The sequence below is a fragment of the Excalfactoria chinensis genome, chromosome 2 (assembly GCF_039878825.1).
Source record: "Excalfactoria chinensis isolate bCotChi1 chromosome 2, bCotChi1.hap2, whole genome shotgun sequence".
In the NCBI taxonomy this organism is placed as follows: Eukaryota; Metazoa; Chordata; class Aves; order Galliformes; family Phasianidae; genus Excalfactoria; species Excalfactoria chinensis.
In genome coordinates, this window is record NC_092826.1 from 46,696,248 (window position 1) to 46,718,624 (window position 22,377).

General features: G+C 35.5%; 1 protein-coding gene across 3 annotated transcripts in view; it reads right to left on the reverse strand.

Moving 5' to 3' along the window:
- DLGAP1 (DLG associated protein 1) overlaps positions 1-22,377 on the reverse strand; it is a 375,465-nt gene that overhangs the window by 208,115 nt on the left and 144,973 nt on the right. For 2 of the 3 annotated variants that reach the window (XM_072327378.1, XM_072327380.1), the window contains one exon: positions 19,565-19,675. The exons of the other annotated variant lie outside the window; for it this stretch is intronic. The gene's annotated coding sequence lies outside the window, so the exon portion shown is untranslated. The remainder of the gene's footprint in view (positions 1-19,564; positions 19,676-22,377) is intronic. 3 annotated transcript variants of the gene reach the window in all.

Genomic DNA, 22,377 nt, shown 5'->3' on the forward strand with positions numbered 1-22,377 from the left:
TCAATATTTTCTGTTGTATTGGAAGTAAAGTCTGACATTAAATGCTGGTTTTGCAGATATATTCCATGAGTGCAAATCTTTAAAACATAAAAATCATTTTTACTGTCATGAGTTTCAAAACCTAGTAATAGAAATTCAGTAAATGTCCTAGTTAATCTTATTTTATACTTCAGTTTTATTTCTGATAAGCACTAGAGTATCCTTTTGGCTTTATCTTAAAATTTCTGTAAGAAATCATGTAGCATTTCTGAAGTATGTTAGTGTCATGTCATAAAATTAGAAGATGTGAAATGATGTCAGTATAAAATCTGTGAAAACCTAGTTACTTGATTTATTTTTTCTTATTTGTTGACTTGTATAATGTATAGTATGTAACAAAGACTTAAAAATATTCTGAAATTCTTCTTAAAAATATGGCAATTGATCACAAGAAAAGACTGAGATACTACCACCTAGAAATCTGTAAGCTGTATACTGAATCTACTGAAATAAACTAGGATCCAAATAGCCCCTTACTTCCCCCAAAGGATGCAGTGCTGAAGAATATTTTTCACAAGCAAAGCTCAGCTACAGTTTTTACAACAGAATAAGAGGTTGGTCATCTTCAAGCTAGGTGCAATCCTTTAAACCAAACCAGAAGCATGGTACTGCTCCCCAACATGTTTAGGTAAATACACAGGATTTTTCGATCCCTTTTAATAAAACTTTTTATTCTGTTCTCCATTCCATCACACAATGCCACCACATTTCACAAGGGCTTTTGATTCAATGCAACCAATTGTATTGTGTCTATGCCTTCTGGATCCTCTAACTCAGAAAGTAAGTTGAGAACATAATGATATTTTTCTTGCAGATGAAAAATAATCTGCTAGCTCACAAGAGTATAAAATGTCTATAGATAAGAAAAAAGGTGGGGGAACCTTTCTACAGAAGCACCATGGTATATTCCATGTCCATCACATCATGGTCACGATGTGTCTCCCCCAGCAAAATAATCAGAGGGAAGTTTCTGGGCACCAAGATACTAATATCTTGGCTACACTACTAGTTACTAGTTGTTCAGTTTGCTTGAACTGTGTCAGCCAAAATTAACCTTGAATGAACTTGTCTTAAATGTTAACAGCTGCTAGAAATGCAGTTTTAGAATTTGTTTTTCTCACAGATGCTACCTCTACCTAAATACATTAATTCTTCTAAAGTTCAGTTATATATATTAATAATTATTAAATTAATGTACATTTTATCTCCTGATTGTGCATTTAAATACACAGAGCATGCTGGAGAACTATCTTGTTCATCAGAATATCACTCAGAATCAATAAAGTATTGTCAGTTGTTTATGTCTGAAAAAGCCAATCTAGGTCTACTCAATAGAGACTACTTTTTCTAAATGACAGTAGAATTTCTCATAAAACCAGTTTATATTTTCTGTGTAATAAGCTATATATTACTTGTACTTTTTAATTATTGGAATCTCCTTTTCTTATATGTTTTGTTTAATTCTCATTTTAATAGCATAAGAAATCAGGAAGTTTCTGTTCAATAAACCAACTCTTTAATTTTAGTGTCATAAACCTCTGAAGACTTATTTTTGATACCATGACAACCTATCTAAATATTGAAAGCCTCCAAAGCATCCAAAGTAGGGTGATATGTAATTTGCATCTACTTAAAAACAATTGTTCATAAAAGTAAATCCTAAGACCTTTTTGCTATCCCTCATCATTGTGTTGGGCAATACAAGGATTTAAACAATACTAAGAAAAGGCTATAGATATTATTATCTAACACAGTATTCTATAAAAACAGGGATGGAAAGTGATTTGCTATCTAGTTCACTCTGCAATCCAGATATTTTTCAAGCCGTTACCCATAAGCTGGTGGAAAGAGAGTGAATTCTGAGAAGCTTTTTGACCCATGTTTTGTATCCACTGCTATCATAAACACATTTATAAAATCCAAGGCAGAAATCTACTTAGTACCTTGCAATCAAGAAAATCTCTATTAAAAATGTATGGGGAGAAGAGGAAACAGCTTCCTGCCTGAAATCCACTTTGACATCAGTCACTTGATATTTGTTTGTTCTCTGTGTGCTGTACAGAATTACTGAAGCACACAGAAATGACACTTTGCCCTTGGGTACAATGGAATGACAGATTAAATGAGTAAAAAGAAGACCTGGAACTTTGTCCAAATGGAAAAAAAAAAAAAATAAGCTCCTTAAATAGTTTCAAAGTCTTTTCATGTGTCATTTTTTTTTTCCTTTCTTTTCTTCAGATCAAGAGTTTAATTATTTAGTTAACCAATTTGAGACTCAAAATATTAGGGTGTATGAGTTTTTGGCATCTTCTTATCAATTTATGATTTCGGTAGGAAATTTTCTGTAAATTCTGTAAAAAAATCTGTAGGAAATATACATTATGTAATATTTTTTCCTTCTCTAAACTTTCAATAGATAACTGAGCACATCCATAAAAGGATGATCCATCATAGGCTATTCAATTTGAATACAAAACTTTCACTAAAGAGACAAGAGAAAATTTTGGAGAAGTCTCTCTTTCACTATGTACTTTAGCTTTCTGTTTTCCTATGGCAGTTGCCATTCGTTATGGCTGACGATAGGATACAGCATATGAGGCTAAACAGACTTTTAACCTTGTAAGATAGGGTGGTCATACCTACAGTAGCATCAAGACACATTTAGACAGTATAGAGCTCTTCAGCGTTAAAGACAACTGAAGGATTTCCCTACCCTACCCACTCTATCCATCTCAAGCATTCACCTCAGCACTGTGTCACAGAGAGGTCAACTTTTAGTTGCAATGAAACAACTATAGCTTCCTGATGGTGTAAGCAGAAATCCCTTTAACTACACCATTACTGTAACTTGTATTATGAAACCGAAGCTTCAGAATTCATTACATGCTAAATGCCAAAAGAGTCAGGGAGCAGGGAACTAGAGGAGAAGTTGTGAATGTGTGTCCTCGTACAGAGGTTAAAAAAATAAATCCATGGTATACAGGGTAGGCTAAAAAGGCAGTGATGACATTAGAGGCAAGGAAATTGCCTGCTGTTTGTACTTCCTGCATTCAGAAAAAAAATATGCTTTCTGTATCCTCTTTGTTAATAAACAGAAGATCATTAAAGCAATGGTTGACTCATATAATCTATTTCACCTCTTGGCAGAAGCAGCTTGGCAAGAATCCAGATGGGACCTGAGTAATTCCACCAAGAGGCAGCAGAACTTTCCAGAACATGAACATTGATTTAGATCTGGCCTTCCATTAGAAGAAAAAAAAACCCACAAAGAGATTCTAACCTTTGTAGTATGTTATTCTCTGAGCTTGCTACAGATGTGTAACTGCACAGACGTATCTGCTCAAGATGAAAATGACTAACAGATCCGTCACAGAAGCTTCTTCCATTCTCAACAGCACCAGCTAATGGAGTAAGGTACAATTCAGCAGAAACACATGATCAATCTGACATTTTAAGAATCTTATCTCAGTAACAGCAACAAAAGCATTTCCCTCTGCTGTTCCCATAGGTCAGAATATGCAAAAAAAGCTGCATGCATTTGTATTTTTTTGTTTATTTATGTAATTTTATAATTTTTCATAAAAGCTTAATTCTAATATCAGAAGTGATGTTTCCAGGGACTATTAAAGTACCCCAATTCTAATTAACAGTAAAGAAATTGAAAACTTTTACTGTATAGATATATATATATTTTTTCCCCTTGTGAAATCTAGGTAATCTCTACTGAATCATAAAGAGACTGTGCATTATTTTGGCTTTCAAAACCGACTACTGTCTCAAGGATCCTTAAACACTTCAACCAAAATTATGTCTTACATACAGTACTGTAAAGAGATAAACAGGGAAAACAGAGCTAGCATAAATATTAAGCGAATGAAATGATTTGGAGCGTATGTTCAAGGAAAAATGAACACAGTGGACTGACTGCACAAAATTTGTTATCTGAGATATTACAGCAGGGGAAAAGACAATGTAGGAGTTTTTCAGAGCAAGGAAGAGGGGTAATGCATTCTATCATCAGATTATACAATTATGGAAATGATACTTTTTGAAACCGAAGTAGATTTATCTACAGCTTCACATTTACAGAGCTCAATGGAAAGGAATCTGTTTCAGTTTCATAATGAGAATCTGGGGAAATAAAGAGATGTGTTCTTCCAACTATAGACAGGACCTCTGGCACAGCACCTGCGCTGCAGATTAGCAGAAACGTACCGTGGCCCAAAGAGAAATGCCTCAAGAAATAGTTATATCACTTTTTGTGACAGAACAATCTTGCCAAATGCCCCCCAGAGAAAGGTGCTGCTAGTGATTTATGAAAAATCAACTTTTCTCCCCACGTAGGCTGGATCAAAGACTTAACAGCAAGAGCTGGCATGAATAAGGAACATACAAAAACACCACCAAAACACCCTAACAAGCAGTAGAAGCAAGATATTATTAAAATACACGTTCTCTTGTGATATTTCAGGTGTTTTCGGGACAACTGTTGATGCCATGTCATATACACAGCTAGCTACTTCTGGTGCCAAGGCAGCAGGCATACTTTCCAAAGCAGAAGGGGCAGAGAGAAAGCCTCTTCACACTCAGTATTGTCCACTCATGCACTGCAGGTGAGGATAACAGTCCTCATTTTCAACAGAACTCTGTCAGTGCTCCACAGGAGCTGATACAAGAGCTCTTAGGGGAATTTTCTGCAGCCAACTATTGAATGTTTCACTTTCAGGTTACCTGCTAAGGAAAGCTGGGCACAGGATGGCAAGTTGCCTTGCCCAGAAATTACTAAGACCAAAAGCAAAGCAGCTATCAGGACAGACACCTCCCCAGCCCAAGGTACACTTACCAAAAGAGCTGAGCTTTATCCTCCCACAATACCAGTTTGCTGGTGGGTTGGACACACCAAGACAAAAGATATACCTACAGGAGTGGATGGAGGGATCTGGGCTTTTTTAGCTTAGAGAAGGCTCTGGGGAGACCTCACTGTCACCTTCTAGTACTTGAAGGGAACTCACAAACAGGAGGGGGAATGTCTGTTTACACAGGTGGATAGCACTAGAACAAGGGAGAATGGTTTTAAATTGAGACATGGGAGGTTTAGGTTAGAGATTAGGAGCCAGTTTTTCACACAAAGGGTGGTGATGCACTGAAACAGGTTGCCCAAGGAGGTTGTGGATGCCCCATCCCTGGAGGCATTCAAGGCCAGGCTGAATGTGGCTCTGGGCAGCCTGGTCTGGTGGTTGGTGACTCTGCTCATGGTTGGGGGGTTGAAACTGGATGATCGTTGAGGTCCTTCTCCACCCCAGCCATTCTATTCATTGTAAAAACAATTCCTCTTACCACACAGAAGCATCTATCTTTTATTATTTTAGGACAGAAAGGAAATATATATGTAAAAGCACAAGCAGTAAAAATGGAAAAATATTCAGAATATTTTAAAACAGAATTTGTCATTTCTGCCAATGTCTTGTTTCTTATTCCCAAAGAAATGAAATGAACTCAAACTGGTTTTCAGTTTTGTGTTTTGAAGTGAAAACACATTAACCAGGGTAGTTTTTTCCTTGAAATTTATCTTTTTCTCTACTACTTTTGATGACTGTATTGCATCTCACAAGCAAGTGGAAAGCCATTCACAATATTTAAAAGGTTTTCACTGCTGTTTCTCATTACAAGTCAAATTTATGTCACTGATGCATATTCCACATTACAACTGCATGTTAAGTGTACTGTTCTTTATTTTTTTTATTTTTATTTTTTTATTTTTTTTCCAGTATAATGCAACATTTATACTGTTTTACTGGAGAATAAATCACTATGAAGGGAGATAATCTTAAATGTACAGAGACCAGATGGCTTTAATTCATAAATGATAAGAACACAAGGAACTTCTGGATTCATCTCATTCACGCTCACACTAATATGTTCTGAATAGCTTCTTAGGCTTTCCCCATGACCACCAGCCTTATGAAAAGCTGTGGTTCAAGGGTTCAGCGAGAAAGTTTATTCTAAATTATGCATGGCCTTCAGTCTTGATACACAATTACAGGAATTTCTAAAAGTTTATATAAGCAAGAACAATCTCTCAATGTGTTTCCTGCACTATTCTGAAATTCTGCATCTAAAGCCTCATATCTGAGAGGAGTAAAGTGGACTGCTTGCATATAGGGCTTTCTCCACACTGGCAGCGGAAGATTCTGATAAAGTGCTTAGGGACACCAAACTCAGCTGTCTCTGGCCTTGAAATGAGCCTACATCATTTCAAAGCCCTACTACTTAAATCAGATGAATAGTAGAAGAAACACTAGAATGAGAGAGCACCTGAAATTAGTGACAACTTGAACTAATGAAACATTGACACGATGTAACACCAAAAGGGACAGAAGGTGAAGGAAATGAATTTTTGTGTATTTCACAATCAGAAGGATTACTGCAATGCAAAAATTGTTTACGGTGCCCAGAATTTCTTTTACAGTATGCACCTCTGTTACTGCTTTTTGATGTGCTTGTATTTTCCTCTTGAGAAATATCAAAGATGCACTAAATTTATCATGGCCTTCACTCAATCTTTTATTTTAAGCAATGAAAGCAGAGAAAAAAATGTAGTGACATGGAATGACATTCATGTCTTAGCAGAATGTCAGCACATGGCTTTTATAATGCCCAAGCAAGAAAGCCTGCTACTTAAAAGCAAATGTATTTAACTCCCTGGTAATGAAAGTACTAAACCATGATTACTGACTATTTTAATAAGTGATCCTGACAAGGGTTTTTGTCAATCAATGTTCAGACCATACAATGGACATTTACTGTGAGAATCACACTCTTCTTTGATGCAAGAATCTAGGATTGTTATATCATCATTCCAGATATTAGGATCCTACAGCCTTCTTTTCTTTAGAAAATGGGCTCTCTTAACCAGATTAAAGTTTGCAAAGATAATTATCTGAAAACAGACATTCTGTCGAATAACTACCACCTAAATTTTATTGACACAAACATTTACAAACTCAAAAAAATAAAATAAAATTCTGTCAATATGTTATGTGTGACCCACCTAACAAACTTTAATGTTGAACAAGCCACTTTTCAATAAAATGGAATTTGAGCACGTAATGAGGACTAAAGGTTACAAAGCAACTTGTTAGTGAGGTAAGAAGTACTTTTATTTTTTCAACTCCCCTACTTATACTGAGGATTCCTAGTTCTGTCTGTGGTAATGTGCTCCTTAACCTACTCTATTTTCACAGTGTATTCCAGATTATGTTTCCTTATATATTGTAATTTGTAGTTAGAATAACATTATTAATTGATAATTACCCATGTAAGAAGATATTATCTAATACTTTTTTAACTGATTACTCACAATATAAGATCTATGAAATGAAAACAAAGTAGCTGTGCTCTGGAAAATCTCCCTGATAATCTTCTTATAAAGCAAGGCATTCTTTATTTGCATAAATATTTTTGATTATTAACTTTCATGACGTGCTCTCTCTGCATGTTTAGCATCTGTAAATTTTAACAGGTGCTTTAGGTAGAGCCTTGGCAAGGAAACACTTTTAAAATATGAAGTCAATGAAACAGAGGAATTAGAACTGATACTTTGATTGAAGCATTTTATCAGAAATGTGATATGTATGAAAAAAGCCTATAAAAATCTACCTACAATTAAAATATACTTACTATAAATAACCTATAAATTATTATCCCTGGTTGCTCAAAGATGTGGTGGATGCCCTGGGCATGATGACTTTCAAGGCTTAGCTGGAACCAGGCTCTGGGCAACCTGATCCAGTTGTGCATATCCCTGTTCATTGCAAAGAAGTTGGACTAGGTGACCTTTAAAAGTCCCTTCCAACTCTAAGGATGCTATGACTCTATGATTTCTAGCTTTCATAGAATGATAATAAAATATGTCGTTAGAATTTACTTTAATAGTTCTCAGAAGGCTTCATCCTGCATGGGAATGTTACCAGTTTGTCCAGTTAATTTCCCATAGTCTACCAAAGAGTAGTCTAATGCATTTAAAAGGTTAGAACTAGTTTTTTTCACTGGAAATTGAGCAATCAAACAATAAAGGTTACACACTTAACACATAATATGATAGAAAGTCAATATTAAAATGCTGTGCACAACTCCTTTTTTCTTTAATTTGACATTTAAAATAAATACATTATAAAACTACATATTTAACTTTGGACTTGTGAAAGTGCTAACTACAAGAAAAACAGAGCATAAGTTGTCCTCTGAAAATAGATGCAAACAAAATAAATAGCAAATTAAATTTAAAAAGGGAGCATGCCTATATTATTACTGACAACCAGAAGAGCACACACTGCTTTGCAGCTTCTTGAATAGCTGCAGAAGCCATCAGTAACTATCATACATGTTTTTCCACTAATCTTTTTCAGTCATTCTAATCAATCTCTAATGATGTATCAAAATTGCTATGAAGAACCACAATGTAATAACATTTTACGTGCAAGCAGTAAAGCAAATGGAACTGCATTTGAGGCAGAACAGCTGTAACATAGGAAAGTAGTCATCTACTGAATCAATAGACTACTTTTATCATTCTTAATTTCTTCTACCATCTGGGTTTTAAGTACAAATCAAGTATCTAATGTAAGCTAGAACCAGGTAACTTGATTCATGCCAGGTAAATGTGTACAGAAAATAATCAATTTCACACTTTTGAAAGAGGAAGAAAAAAACAACTCTTTCAATTCATTACAACTAATTTTTTAAAATATGAAGAAACTATTGGGAAAATAAATGTAATCAAAACAAAAGAGCCATAGAGAGCTGTACTCTCAAGGAGAGCTACTTAATGTATGAAAAAATTGATTTAGAAGTTAAGAGCTAAAAAATTATTGGTATTATTGATTTTTTTCTCTCTCCCTGACAGCTAGCCAATTACTCAGAGAAAACATGCTACAAGCACTCAATCTTACCATAATATCACGCAATAGAGTTTAGTAATTGAAAATACAAAACCCACCGTAGTGAAGGGTCCGGTAGTCAGGAAGTGCAGGACAAATAAATTCTTGTAGTACAGGGATATCAGGATGCAGCAATTTTCTGTTTTCTCAGAAACTCAGGGTACTTGATATCTCAAGAGATCAATCCATTATCCAAACAGATTCAATATATGAATTTCTCTAACCTTAAAACAGATGCTCTGTCAGAACTGGTAATTTCTAAAATCATGCTGTACTATATCTGGTTCTGTCAGGCTTTTCCTACAGCCTGTGCATCTTTGTTTATTGTTGCTCTAAGACACTGACTCTTCTCATGATACTTTAAGAAATCTGACTGGTGTCACCAAGTATCACAGAGTCAAAGCTAGATCAGAAATCTTGCTTCAGGATAAAGTTCATCCTTGTTACAACCTTCCACCCCAAAAATATGATCCTACAAATGTTCATTAGCATCTGGTTGGAAGTGCTGGTTTTATTAACACAGCCCTCCTTTACCCAGTAAATTAAAACTGTTGCATCCCCTACAAAATTTCTTATATCTTATATTGGGTTGCTACTGATCTTGAATCTGAGAAACACTGCTGTTACTTAAGATCACATTTCAACCCAATTGTGTAATTTTCTTCCTGATGTCACACTGAATTGCCCTCAGTCCTGCCTAGCATTATTTTCCTTATGGGCAGATTCCATGTCAGATATTAAGGAAAATATGTTTTGATCTAATCAGTCCAATTTGTACCTCATGGGACAGCTAGGTTCCCTCATCTTTTTGACATACTTTTTGAATGACGTTTTCAAATTGGATAGAAAGATGAAATTATATTTATTTGTTATTTTTACAAAATGTTTTAGAAAAGTCTCTATGTATGTGCATAAATAAACATGCATATATAAAATGCAATGCAGGGTAATGTCATGTAATAATTAGATTACTAATTATTTGCAAATATTTCTCAGAATCATTTAACCAAACCAAGAACTGAACTTACTTAGATTATCTGTTTCCAAAACTTTATCTGGGTCTATCAACATGGAAGCAGTGCACCATCCTTATTTGCTACAGATCAGAGAGTATCTTGAGATAGTAATCTGAAACTAAAATCGCAGCAGTCTTAGTGGAAAGCAAGACACTTCTGTGAGGAACAGGAGCAAAGTAGAGTATATACTTGTATGTTACATGTACAATGCTACATTATGAGGTTACTGAAAGAAGCAAGGATGTAACCTTTTGGTCTTGCTCACTTATAGAAATAACAAATACTAACATTTTACGTACATTCTTTCAATCAGTCACAAATGTAATGCAATGAACTACATGTACACTAGGCACCTTCAACTCAAATGTCAAGCACAAATGGATTTATATGGAAAACAATATATTCTAGAATTGTCTTACATTTTTTTTCTTTTTTTCCAACATTAAGATGCCACAAAAGCTGTGGAAAGAAATCACACAGTGGTTTTCATATCATAGTATCATAGTATCGTGCGAGTTGGAAGGGACCTTAGAGATCATCGAGTCCAACTCCTGGGATTCGAGCCCTTCTGAGTAGCAGAGCAGCATTTCTGCCACTTGCGCCACAGGGGGGATTCGAACCCCGGGCCTCTGGTGTTGCAAGCAGCAATTCTACCACTGCGCCACCGGAGGCACACAATAATTTTGGTCAATAACTTGTCCAAAATGCATACTGTTGCATTCCCTTGTTGGACTTGATCTTCCAGATGGAAATTCTGCAGGATAACAATAGGAACTGCAGCAATCTAATCAGCATAATTTTTACTGTGATAATAATATGTAGCTCATAAAATATGGGGTTTGTATACTAATACAGCCCCAGCAACCTAATCTGTTTGCTGTGACACTGATGCCTTGGGTAAACAGATTTCCAAAATACATTTGATATATCAACCATTACAGTCTTTGTATGTTACAGTATCAACACTACTAACACATTACACTATTATTGTGTTATTACGCTATGAAATTCACTTTTATATAAAAAAATGTAACCACTTATACCCTGAGATCTTAACATTGGGCTAATATAAACCTGTTTACTTATGCAACAAAAAGCAAGTTCTAAAGTGGCTTAGTGATAGCAGGAAATAAAATCATAATTTAATTAAATGATAATAACTACAAGCAGATGAGCCATTTGCTCCTAAATTTTCTAACTGTTTCCATATTGTTAATTTTTGCATTCTTGCAAAAACTGTCAAGAAAAAAACCCACACTAAAACTGCAATGTCCCAGGCTACTGATCCACATTTACAGTTTATCAGGCAGAATTCAGATTTCTAGGGCCTCACAAAAGCTATTCTTGCAAGTGAATCAAGCTCAAGACAGAATCTAACTCTGATTGAATAGATATAGCAGTATTTTTAATGCATAGCTGATCTTCACTTTGTTCTTAATGAGCACAACATTTCAGGCATGCATCTCTGCATCTGATAGTGAAGTAGTAGGAAACTGACTTGAAAATATTACCTGTACTGCTTACAGATCTGTCACTAACGTTTCAAGGACCAGTGACTCTTAGCCATGCAGAACCTAGTCAGTGAACTGTAAAAACTGAAGAAAATAGATCAGTTCTACTGTAACAGTTGTCATGTCCAGTGACAGTGAAATTATTACTTGTACTCATGCGTGACTGGATGTTCACTATATCTATGTAGCCTCTAATTCAGTGCAACTCTCTCCAAGGTAAAATTGAGAAAACCAAACTCATTTATTGAGGATCGAAGTCCTCCTGGTGGTAGACAACTATCTGGAGTGAATTATTTCTATACACGACAGAAAAACAAGAAATGTGATGTTAATTTGCCTATCTTGTCATATTTTGGCACCTCCTCTGGAGGCACTCACATCCCAGGGAGATTTTCAAAAAAACATTTATACTTTGGCAATCAAAGCAGATACTTGAAAGCCCAAGACAAAAAGAAAAAGCAGTTGCTAAACTGCTGGATGCTACCAGTGCACAGAGATTTTGTCCTTCATTTATTTATTTATTTATTTATTTATTTATTCTCCTACCAGTGACAGAAGAATGAATTAGCATTCTGGTACTATAGTATGAGTGAATCAGAATTTTATTAAACAGATGCAGAGCAAGAGAACACTTTGAAAGTACATTAACAGCAATCTCAGTAGTCTCCTATTAGGTCAGAACAGTTGTTAGCTATTTTCACATACGAAACAAATATGCTGACTCTGTGAGCAAGAGATGCCATTGTCACAGTGCAGTCTAACCCTTTTTGTAACATATCAAAGAACACCTCACACTACTACACAACACCCTCAATCAAGTCCCCATTTCTCTGAATGAAAAAATAGAGTGCTGCTTTCAGCTTTGCTGCATTTCTAAAAATCTCTTATGAACCCATGAGATCTTGGAGAATTTAATGAACACATTTCAAGGTTGCTTGTGCATCTAATTCCCCAAACTGTTTCAGCAATCATAGTACCAATATCAAATGAAATCTTTTAAGTTACAAGAATGTACAGCACTGCTTAGTGGATTGTTCCAATGTTTACCTACTTCTTCTAAAAATATACATTTTCTTCCATTTCTAAGTTTAGCTTCCATGTACCGGAGCTCTTTTTGTAATTGGATATGAGTCCCAGAACTTCACTGGTTTGCTGGATTCCACAGAGACAAAAGTTTTCCATCTTCCCTCCACTGAACCTAACAGGCTGTATCTGTTGTCTCATCACAGCAATCAAAGCCTAAACTAATCTTCTGGATTCTCCCAAAGTCTCTATAGTTTTCAACAACTTTTTCAAGTGCATGTAACATAAGAAGGGAACCCTGAAGTGGCTGTTCTTGGGAAAGGGGCAATGTTCTCTTACCCCTAAGTTGATTTCTTATGATTTCTTATTTTCTTCTGCTCCTTGATATAATCCCTTTATTTCAGGATCAGAATGACCCAGATTTTACTTGTAAGAACTTCCTGGACAGCTCTTAAAACCCTAAGCACAAATTTTATTGTGCTGATTTTATAGAACTGTTTTTTTTCCCCTCTTTTAAAACAAAACAGTAAAACGATTATTTATGGCAAAGTGATCATGTAAATTCATGAGTCATGAGTTAGGAGCAAAACCAATTCAGAAACACATGATGATTTATTTATTTATTTATTTATTTTTTTCCTTTTTGAATGATAATTTGTTAAGAAATTGTCCTTGTTTTTTCATTTGAATTTGAGAATGTGGTCACTGCAGCCAACCAAAATTACTTTTGACCATTCAGCTCTCGAACAGAACTATTTTCTTCTGGTGTTCTTACTGTGGCCCATTGTTATCTTGCCACTTCCTCAAATCAATAACCAGTTTTTAAAATGGTGCTGGCTATACATAAAAAGAAGTTAATGGAGCTGACAGGAAAGGGAACAAAAGATAAGTATAATCTATACAATAGAAGTAAAAGTGTATGAAGAAACAGTTTAAAATAATAACTACATGGCAGAGAGAGTTTCACATAAAATAAGGCTTTCAGAACAGCGTCATTTTGTATTACCCTATGAGTTGGAAGATATTACTAATGTATCTTTTTCCAGACTGCCGCTACTCAGTAAAGACAAATCTCTTTTCATTTCTTCATGGCACAAGTTCTGAAAATATTATCTGAATTAGATTTTTGCTGATGTCAACACTTTAGCTGTTACAATCAGTTAAAAATACAAATCCAAACAACATTTAAACAGATTTTGCTGTCTATGGTCTTTCCATTGGGAGGATACATGTGAAGTCTCTGATTCCATCAAGGTCGTGAGATGCTTACCATCTATGCCTGTTTATGACATGGAATTGAAACCTAAGAAAGACACTTATAACTGCATCAGCGGTCTAGAAGCAGTACTAGTTATGTAGATCAGCTTGTTTCTAAGACAGCTGAATCATTTCAGAGATGTGGTTTTACACCATGGGAGTAAGTAGGCTTTCCCATTGTGCTCAATTTGAAATTTGTACTGGAAGAAAACAATGGGAATACAACTAATGTTCCCTTTCTCAGAGTTAATGGTATTGTTTGATTTAACCCACTGTACAAGCCTCTTATAGGCATCTACTTCCAGTGCTATGCACGTATGAGAAAAATAATGCTGGGCGAATTCATAGAATCATAGAATCACAAGGTTGGAAAGGACCTATAAGATCATCTAGTTCAACCGTCCTTCCTTTATCATACCTACAGAAAACCCCTAAACCATATCTCCTAGCTCCCTATCCAGAAGTTTCTTGAACACTGCCAGGGATGGTGACTCCACCACCTCCCTGTGCAGCCCATTCTAGTGCCTGACGATTCTCTGAGAAAAAAAGATCCTTCTTATGTCCAGTCTAAACCTCTTCTGATACAACTTGTGGCCATTTCCTCAGGTCCTGTTTGTTGCCTGGCAGAAGAGGCCAAGCCCCTCCACATCACAACCTCCCTTCAGGAAGTTGTAAAGTGCAATGAGGTCTTCCCTGAGCCTCCTCTTCTCCAGGCTTAACAATCCCAGCTCCCTGAGCCACTCCCCATAAGACTTGTGCTCCAGACCCCTCACCAGTTTTGTTGCCCTTCTCTGGACACGTTCCAGGGCCTCCATGTCTTTCTTGTAGTGAGGAGCCCAAAACTGAACACAGTACTCAAGATGCGGCCTCACCAGAGCTGAGTACAGAGGGATGATCACCTCTCTGCTCCTGCTGGCCACACTATTTCTTATACAGACCAGGATGCTGTTGGCCTTCTTGGCCACCTGGGCACACTTCAATTCAAATGCTTGTTGAACTACTGGTATAAACCATGGAGGAAGTAAATGCCCAATAGAGAATATAGAAAAATATTAAAAAGTTGATTAAAAAAAAATATTCCTGAGCATCTTCTGAAGCTTGAGACCTTACAATATTGTCACGAATCTCTTAAACGATGCCCCTTGGCCTTCTGACTGCTTGTAAACAGTCATGCATTCACAAGCAGCAAGTCTGGTTAGGCTGTGCCTTTCACTCCAAGAAAGACAAGGAAAAGCTTTTAAAAATTAAAGGACTGTTTAACATTCCATAGCACTAGCATAAATTAAGAAGAAAATGTGTTAAAAAAAGACTAGGTGGTTCCTTATTTATCTAAGTATTTTTAACCTCTTCCACAATCTCATACACATCAAGGAAACTGAGGTAAGTTGAATAGAAGGCAACATTGCCTTTAAGCTACTTTCTCTCCTTTTCATGGAGTCATAAAACACCCTGAGTTGGAAGGGACTCACAAAGAACATTCAGCCTAACTCCTGGGCTTCCTCTGAGTTTACCAACCTAGTATTTTTGAAATAAAATATTCTGGTTTTGTACCTTGACATATTTTACACATATAAAGGTTTATATTATTCAAAATGTCTATAGTTGTTATTCATTAATGGTTGTTTCATGTCCCTACTTATCAATAGAAAGGAAACTTTTGATACTTCTGAGCTGTTTCTGTATCCACCTCACCCCAAAAGGTTCTGGATATTCCCTGGAGTTTTAACTGTCACTGGATGGAAAATGTATTTGGCACTTCACAACTAAATTCATACTTATTTTATGAAGGCTGACTGCACAACTACTACGTTTCATAAGGCAAAAAATCCAGTATCTACAGCATTTCACCACATTTCTCATTGCTTGCATATTCTTGCTTGAAAGAGTTATCTCTGTTTTTTATTTCGCTGTTACATTTTCCATAATTAGAATAGGAATGAATATCTTAGATCTTATGCATTTTCATTTGAAATTTTTTATTTTATCAAATAGACAATATGATTCTTCTGTTTATATGATTGTTTAAATTTCCATTCTCTCATTCATAGGGAGCTGCCTTTCAAGTTATAATGAAAAGTGTTGCTTATATTTAAAAAAACAATAACCAAAAAACCCAACAACCATAAGGAGCCCCTGAAAGCTGATTTTTATTTGTACTTTATTTCATTACCATTGCTTACCTAAGATTTTCTGCCTTCTCAGTGTACTGTACATAATTCTTTTCCTCATTAGAACTGTTATGTTTACACTGGCATTATTAGTAAAATACCTTATACTTCTCTTGTACTGCATCAAAGAAAATCCTATCTTTTAACTGGTAATTTGTTCTTAACGTCATATGTTCTTTTTTTCCTAAGGAACTGTATTTTGAAGAGTCTAAGACAAGTGCATATTTAATAACAAATAACTATATTTCAGTAAGACAAGAAGACCTTAAGATTCACATCTTTCATGAATTCTCTCTGTAGAGGATCAATGATATTCAATTTGTTCTGTCTCATTACAGTTTTTTTCTGTGTTCCTAACATATTTCACATAGATTCTTGTCATCTAATTTTTTCAAAGCCTATCCATCTTCTTTCTGCTGACAAACACGTTGCCATTTAATAGCATATTTAATTTCTTTTAAGCAAATTTCACAGACATAGAGTAACATTTATCAATGATATGTTCCTTATGAAAATAAATGGACCACCCCCTGTTCTTTCTAATTAATGTGTCATTAGTCAAAACATATTCTTCAGTGACTTACAGTTTTATTGCCTATTCCTCTGTTAAGTAATTTGTTATGAACCCTTACTAACCCAAGCAAAAAGGCTCAATTCACAAAGTGCAGTGAACTGATATGCATTCCTAAGAAGCATACCAGTACTAAGGTGAACTTCAAGTAAAACAGCGGTAAAAAAAAGGTTGTTAGAAAGCACCTGTCATGGTGTGTGTGAACTGCCAACCTGTATTCTGACATTTTCTAATTTTCACAGAGGTAACTATACAGCTTTAATACTGTTTTAACAGCACCATTTAAAACTGTTTTGCCCCTTAGAAAAGATGTATGCTCAAATCTAGGTACAAAGCACAATCCTAAGAAACAATGAACACTGAATCACAGAATATCGAAAGTTAAAAGGGACCCATAAGAATCACCACGTCCAATTCCTGGCTCCACACAGGACCACTCTAACATCAAACCCTACATCTGAGAGCAGTGCTCCAGTGCTCCTTGAGGTCTGGCAGCTCAGGGATGTGCCTGCTGCCCCTTGCGATGCTCATACTTCTTTCACTCAATCAATACTACAAAACAATGAAAAGAGTGTCATCAGCCCTTCTGGCTCCCAGGGCAACTTGATGTTGACCAGAACCCCCAGATCCCTTTCTGCAGGCTGCTCTCCAGCCTCTCATCCACCAGTCTGTATACAGAGTCAGGGTTGCCAGGTGCAGAATCTGGCACTTGTTTTTGTTCAACTTCATACAATCAGTGATTGCCCAGTCCTTTGATTTGCCAGCATCCCTCTGCAAGGCCTCTCTGCCCTCGAGAGATTCGAGAACTCCTCCCAAGTTTACTGGCATCTGTAAATTTACTTAGTAAGCACTCAAGTTCTGTACTAAAGCCTTTTATGAAAACACTGAAGAGACCTGGCCCAAAGAGACCCCACCAGTCTGATGGAACCCTATTGGAACCCAACTCATTGCATTACGTACTTGACAACACGAAGAACACACCATTGTCACATACTAGATTCCAGTACTTAGAAGAACTTCAACTGGATATAAGCATTTATTTTGTTAAAATCACAAGGAACTAAGGGGACTTTCTGAGTTTATGTGTGTTCATTGATGTCCAGCTATTTATATAAATGCATGTAAGTTATACATAAATGCATTATTGTGAAAAAGAAATTCCTAAGCTAAAAATCCTGCTTTCACTTGAAGAAAAGTCATATAATTGCAGACATTATAAAATGTCTTCATTAAACAAAGTTCTTTTTTAAATGAAGTTCTAGATTTTTCAGGGAAAGCCAAAATGAGGCAAATGTAGCTCAAATGACCTAATTAGTCTAGATAGTCAGAAAAATGCATGCTAATTCCAAGTCCTATTATCCAAAGAATATGCTCCAATTTTTTTTAAGCATATTTACATTTTATAAATACATACCTGTAATACAGAAGTACATACAAATAGGCTACACATATACCATAGAATCATCTGCACACATATATGTTTATTATGTACAGTAAGTCATAATGGCTAGAGTTTTGTGGTTTTAGAAATGCTGCAGCAGCATTAGGGGTTTTTCCTCTTACTGCAAGCTTATTAAAATAAATTGTAATTGTTATTGCTGGATAATTTTTCAGTGCTAAGTTTCCTTTGAAATTTGTTAAGTGAATAGAAAACAGTGAGTAAATATCACTCTTGAGTGAAGCAAGGGATATTTCAGAACTGCAGAACACTGTGGTTAATGACTTAAATTTACTGTCCACTCAGGGAAATTAAAAAATAGAAATATGATATCATAATATAACTAATCCTGATAAATTCATAATCAATTGTATAATTAAATATGCATAACAATATTAGTAAAATAAATCGGTGCCTTAGTTTCAACTGGGACTAAATTATTTTCTTTAGAATGTCTGGTATGATGTTGTGTTTTGGTTCTAGGAGAAAAACAATGTTAATAACACACTGATGTTTATAGCTGCCTGTAAGCAGTGTAGAACAGCCAAGGCAATTCTTAGTGAAGAGCCCAAGGAATCAGGAGGGAACAGAGTTAAGACAGCTGACTTAAACTGGCCGAAGAAATATTCTGTACCATATAACAACAAATAGAAGGAGTTTTGAAGGGGGTGGAAGTTCATCTTTCTATCTTCTGCTGTTCAGGGGCATTGGGAATGGGATGGTGAGCAACTGCTTGTGCATCATGTGTTATATACATATTATAAATATACACACATATATTTTTCATAATTATTTTACTTATACTTAGTAAACAGTTCTATCTCGACCCACAAGTTCTACTTCTTTTTAAATTTATTCTCTCCCCCAGCCCACTGGGACGAGGAGGGAGTGACCAAATGACTACGTAGTGCTCATCTACCTCCACAGTTAAACCACAATAGGTAGTTGCTGAAGTGCAAATAGTTAAATAGCTTCAGCATGTTTACCAGGTCAGTAATGTCTAACTTGCAGCAGGTTGTAGTGTTACAAATTAAAGTAAAATAAAATAAAAAGCTGTTGAAGACATGAAAATATATATATATATATATAAGAAAGAAAAAAAAGCTTCACTACTAGAGCTTCCCTAGGCCATTTATAAGTAGCTTCCAGTCTCCCGTAATCCTCTATGATGCCTTCTCTACATTTTTTTGGCTCTGATTCTCTTTATATTCCCCCAGACCAAATAAATCCCTTCTCTCATACTCTTTAAACTCACTCTACAACTCATCCATATGGGGCTCTACTAAACCTTTTAGTTTGTGTGCTATATTTTTCTGTTAATGTCAGACTCATGAAAACACAGTTTACAAAGGCATCCCAGCATTCCAATACACCTGATATTAACTCTCTGCAGATCTCCATGTGTACAAAGGTGGGTTATCATATATGTGTTTTTCTAAGCTGAAATAACAAGTTATCAAGCTTCCGACTTCTCTATTAATGTAGTTCATAATTTGAAATCACATGGCTTCTGGTCTTTTATAAGCAAATCTGTAGAAAAGTGAATAGAATGATGCAGACAGATCAAGGAGAACGATCAGAGAGTAAGAAAAAAAGACTTACCTCCTTTAGTCAGATTTCCATTTTAGTTTGTTTCAATAGTTAAAGAGGGAAGAGAATTTTTGCACACTCTTTAATTCAGATGTCAGTTTCAATATTTGATGCTCGACTGTTCTGAAACATAATCAAAGGGTAGCAGTTAAAACTACTAGCCTGAGACAACATGAAATTATTAACACTGAAAGAAGCTCTGTATTTAATAAAAATCACTGCAGTGTTGAGAAACTTTTATATCAATGCACTGTGGCAAAAATTTAACTTGGTACCAATCCTCCTTGCAAGAAAAAGAATGAGTAAAAAAGAGTATCTATAATGCATAATGCTGCATTTGTGGTGCCATCTCATCCTTTTTTCTCCTTGCACAACATATACGTACTTTGCTGACTCTGACAGAAAAAGACTAGATACATATATTTGCCCTCCAAAATCTGATTCTCTTTAAGAACACCCCTCCCCTAGTCTACCACAGCCCTTCTAAGAGTGTAACAGAATCCTACTGCCTCTATTGGGAAGAGAATGTTGACCAGTCACCTCACAGATTGCAGCTATATACATGGCGCTGCTTCACCAGCATCCTATGGGTGCAACAACAAAATTGCTGCACATTTAAATATATATATATATATATATAAATATATATTGAAAATTACATACATTGAAAATATTTATTTGCAAGCCATTCTCTTTCTCTGGTAAAGAAAGATATATAAATATTTTTCCCTTCTAAATACTGAAGTACTACTCGTTGAAACTAGCAGAAATAAATGTGTTATGTGTTTGAGTTCTATGAGCTATGTCATCATTTCAAGTTTTCTCATCACTTAAAGGTCTAGCCTATCTTATCAACTTATTTTATTTAGTTTATTCTACTTTTAAGTAGAAGTCAGAATAAGAACGAAACCCTCTTATTACAAATGCACCAGTGAAACTTTTACTCGAAAATAAATTTAAGGGGAGAACAAACATATTGCTAAGTGTGTAATGGACACAAACTTCTACACTGAAGTTTGATCGGTACAATTTATTCAACCTGTTGGAAACTCCTATGCTATTTTACACACTAGTTGCTCATTCAAAGAAATGCCTTTACACAGATTGGGCCTGACCTCTAGGAATGGCTGTCAGAAATGCAAGTAAAAATAACCTGTGAGTATTATAAACTCACATTTACAGAGTCAGAAAAGATCAGCCCAATCAGAGAGAGTGATGACTCACTTCCCATGGTCCGTAAAATTGTCTCAAATCAACTCCTTTGGAAATGAGATGAGCATCTTAGAAAAGCAACCAAATTTGGATTGAAGTTCTTCCAAAAACTCACCAAGAGAACAAGATAAGTAACTTCTGTACCATGAATGTCCAACCTTTTGACTTGTCTGGGCAACACTGAGTGAAGAGGAATGGTCTTGGGACGCATATAAGGAATAATTAAAGTACATAAGTAGGAAAACTTATTTCTTTAAAAAATATATATTTTTATTAAAACATGAAAACTTTTTTTTTTTTTTTAAACCAATGAATGTGTTAACTCATTAAATTAACACATTTAAGAAAAACATCACAAGCCCAAGTTTAATAATTAAATAAAACTTACACATCTGCTTAATAACAAAAACCGCATCTCTTCACAGACACATACATGTAGGTGGATTGAAATATTATTGCTAATCACTGCATTTTTCTTGCCCAATGGTACAAGCATGTGTAATGTACAACACATACGGATTCTGATTCAACTGTCTGTGTGTGGTGAGAGGTAGAATTTGTAGAATTTGTGCTGCACTGCAGCCTCCACAGTTTTCCCTTCTTGCCTATGCAGTCCATGCTTCAGCTACATGTAATTAACTCATGAAAAGTATTCCTAAATATTGAAAAATAATATTAAAAGTTTATAATCACGTGGCCATGAGTTGGACATGTATGCTCTATTCAAAAGATATGTTTATATCTGGGAATGCCTTTACCTCAAAAGCAAAATATGATGGTGAGTCCTGAAGCCTGAACTTTGCAGCTTCCTTTTTATTCACCATAAGATTCACTTCCAAGAGCAAATAATTTCTGACACTGGTTTGGTCTCCATAATTTATGCCAGAATAGAAACACTTTCCACTAATTCTCCAATGATCACACTTTGTGTACAGTTAGCTTTGAGGGAAGTGCTGCACTGCATGAGGTATATAACCATTTTCTGTGTATTTTTATAAGCCTACAGCTAACTTTTCAGCTCTGTCTGTACAGTTTGTCTTAAAGGCATTTTTTCTTTCTTGGCTGTGCAGGTTTGCATGTCATAAGGGGGAGAAGAATATGTTTTAAACAGGAAAATGTGATGGTAAAACCAGTTCGAAGGGAAATGGGATCAAAGGGAGGTGAAAAACCAGAAATTACTTTAAAATCATTTCAAAAATGCATTGATTTCCAGAAAAAAAAAAAAAAAAAAAAAAAAAAGGAATATCTTTTGAGAGTGGGCTTTAATTTAACTATGTTATTGACTACATCATAATAATTTTAGATTTTCCCTTAGAGTATAAATTGATTTAATTGTAACAAGTAAATCAGATTGATTTTTATATAAAAAAAGTCCTCTCGGTGAGCTTTCTAAGATAAATCAAACAGGTGTTTATGTGGAGACTCCAGTTGTAAGAGCTACAATGAACACATGGAAACTCCAATGTTTGAAGATGTGTGTGAGAACCTTGCTCAGATGCATTTCTCTTGTCTGAAAACACTCTTCTGGGTAAAGGAATTTTTTACTTGTCAGGTATGATTAGTGTTAACAGAGAGAATGAGGCCAGGAAACGGAATCACCTGCATTACACAGA